This window comes from Lepidothrix coronata, unplaced genomic scaffold (genome assembly GCF_001604755.1).
Source record: "Lepidothrix coronata isolate B3197 unplaced genomic scaffold, Lepidothrix_coronata-1.0 Scaffold63, whole genome shotgun sequence".
In the NCBI taxonomy this organism is placed as follows: Eukaryota; Metazoa; Chordata; class Aves; order Passeriformes; family Pipridae; genus Lepidothrix; species Lepidothrix coronata.
In genome coordinates this window covers 2675554-2678903 of record NW_016690243.1, presented here as the reverse complement: position 1 = coordinate 2678903, position 3350 = coordinate 2675554, and positions in this window count along the sequence as shown.

Sequence of the window (3350 nt, the reverse complement as noted above, 5' to 3'; positions counted from 1 at the left end):
CTGGTATTTTTTGACCCCTTCAGAGAAATTTCTCTAAGTAATACAATTTCGTAATATGCCATAGAAGCCTTGGAGTAGATTTCCAGGAGCCCCACACTTACTGTCCTCAGCCGGACAAATTGCTTGCCCCAGAACTTGAAATGCTTGAAGGACATAGACATCTATCACCAGTCTCCAACAGGCTAATTCTGATGTTTATGTAGACATTTTTGTGCATTGAGAGCAGGCTGGTCCAGAAGCTTACTTCCTCTTGTCTGTGGGTAGAACCAGTCTGTTCTGGCTTGTTCAGATAAAGGCAAACTCCTGAATGCTGGCCCTGGCCCATTGTGCCCTTTCTGTATTTGCACTTGAGGTAGGCTGCAGGTCCATCATCTGAATCCTTCCTGGTACTTATCTTAGTTTTACTATTTTTATACACCTAAGCCAAACAAGCAGGAATTACAAAATATTTGACTTCCTGCCCTAAATCAAGCAATCTTGTGGTACATCTGGGTGCAAGACATTCAGGATGTGGTTCCTTTATAGGGCTTCCTGCTCCCTTCCCAGTCCCCCTTTCTATTCTTCTCTACTTCACATACCTCCTTCGTGTATGCCAGGACTGTATTCTGTCTTTATTCATCAAACCTCTTATGTTTGATCTTTAAACAATTTATTTCACTGAGCGATTTTAGATATCAGAAACCTGCTTCAAATTCAGCCTGGAAGGTATCATGTTTCCTCATCCAGAGAAGCATGTGAAGACTCACCCAAGAGTAAAAATGAAACAGGTGCAGGGACCTGGTCTTAGCCATCTTCCTCACCAGCAATGGCAGCAGACAGGGAACCTTATTCAGTGCTGCAGCACACATTTCATGCACAAACACCATGGTGAGAATGTGCCTGAGGGGAGTTAACATACACTATTGTCTTCCTACTAATAAAGCCCCACTACTCAGCCAGTTGTAGCTGTGCAGCATCACCTGGTTTCAGGCACTGTATTCAAAATATAATCATATATTTTTAGAAGCTGTCTTTAGAATGTTAGATGGTGCCAGGTCATATACCCAAAATGGAAACTTGCCTACCCTGTCAGGCCATCCTTTGTTAGGATGGGCCACAGCATACTTCTGGCCTGAGGTTACACACAGGTTGCCTCCATAAGAAACAAAACTGACCAGTTCTGAAGCCTCTCTCTAGTTCTCGGTCTGCGATTCCCATTCCCCTGGCCACAGTGCTGCATCTGACATATAACATTACTTTTCCTCTTGGCATTTTTTTCCTTCATTGTTTTCTTCCTTTTTTTCTGCCCTTTCTTTCCTGAGAAAAGAAGTAACCTTTGTCTAAGGATAAAAATCTTTATACTTTTTTGCAATGCAGAAGAAATCTTTAGGGCTTTCAGCTATAAAAACCTAATTTGTCAGGTTTTTTTCCCCCTCCTCATCTCTCTTAATGGATCTCTTATGCATTTATAATGTAGTCAGTACTATGGTATCTAGGGACGTTATACACTATTTATAAAGCAAACTTTTTTTGCAAAAAGTTTCTACTTCTCTTCTGGCTCTTGCCAATCTCCAGATCAGGCTGTTCTCTTCGATTTGCAAAGAAAGCCAAGTTCTCTGTTTTATATTCCCAACACAGACTGTCTTAGAGTAGCCTGGCTTTGCATTTGTGGGATAGCAAAGTCAGGTTCACTGTGATTTTAGCATCTATTAACTATAGAATTGTCTGTACTGAGCAGAGCTGGCTGTATTTCTCCATCAACATCAGCACTGGCAGTTCCTTAGCTCCATGCAGAGCGGTATCAGAGTTCAGAGCCCAGAATGTTTCATGACACCTTGAAGTGACTATATAATTACTACATAAAGAAAATAATTTAGTGTTGTTGAGGAGTAAAATTTTAAATTTCCGTGTCACCAGTTGTAAGCAGCTGGATGCTGCAGGGACCTGTAGGAAATAGCTTCCTACTCAGTATCCCAAATAGTTCAACTGCTGCCTGCAGGGTGACCAACCCTTCACAAACACCTAAGGTGTGCACATCTGGTTGTGCAAGGAAGTTGTACTCACTCTGGGTCTGAGTCTCTAAAGGTGAGCTCTGTAATACTGAGGACTGCTATTGGATCCAGCTTTTCAGTCTCCAGTATAATCCAGCAGTAACAGTGTATTTGTTTTTTCACTCCACACTGGTAGTGGGCAATGTGTCCAAGAGTCAATGGAAACCAGCTGAACATTGATCAATGCCCTTCTTACTCCAAATCAATGAGTTTGAAATTTTTGCTACACTTGTTTTCCAACAATAATGTATGTGTAATAGCATCCAAGCTGAAACATTCTCTCAACATTCACAGGGCTATTTTAACTGACTTTTATTTCCTAGGTAACCAAAAAAGTTTACCCCAAATCCCAAACCTAGTGCCACAGATGGAGAAATGCTTTTTTGGGTTGTCTGACTCTACAGAGACTTAGAATAGCTGCAGGGCAGCACTGAGGGTGAGCTGTGCTGCTGTATAGGGCTACCTCTGAATTTGAAATTGAGCAGAAAAGGACCTAAAGAAGTTTAATAAGAAAAGAACACTGATTGTTAAGCTGCAAAATTAATGGATTCAATTGTGAATTAGAAAGAGTCAAAATTAAATTCCTTCTGTTTAAAAAAACAACAAAAAAAAGTGCCACTAAATCATCATTGTACTCTGCTAGTCATTGTGCTAAAAGCTCTGCCCGTGGTCACTGCCCTTCTCTGCAGCTCTGGACACTGGAATGCCACCAACACACCTGCAACCTCCCATCACAGTAAATGCTTGTCCACTTCCCACCAAAGCCTTCACTTAACAAGTCTCGGCTTGTTAAGAGTAATGCTGGAACTGAGGATGGAGTTTCATGAGGATGGAGTGCAAGAACCTCCTCAGCAATTTCTGTGACGAGCAGATGTGCAGATTTGTCCTCCTCGCCATTCTGCAGCAACACCTTCCTTCTGCTTTATCTCCCAGGTTTGATCCCACTCACACACGAACCCTCCATAACCTTGATCTTACTGGAGACGAGTTTGACTAAATACAAATACTCATGTAAAATGTAGTCTTCAATTATGTCTCTATAAAACAATGTCAAAGTATAAACAGTATTTTTACTAGCTTGTTGAATAAGTGATAAAAAAAACCCAAGGTGAAACGTATTAATAACTGCAAGTAGTATTTCTCATTTCTATTAAATCAGTAAACTACAAATAATCCTTAGAGTATTTTCAGTAAACTCTGTTGCAATTTCTAGCTAAAAATATCCTGCCCCTAAAACAAGCTGTATAGAAAAACCTCATGGAATTCAGGAGGGTGCACAGAAATTTGGGAAGTGATCAAGACATAACAAAAAACATGAAA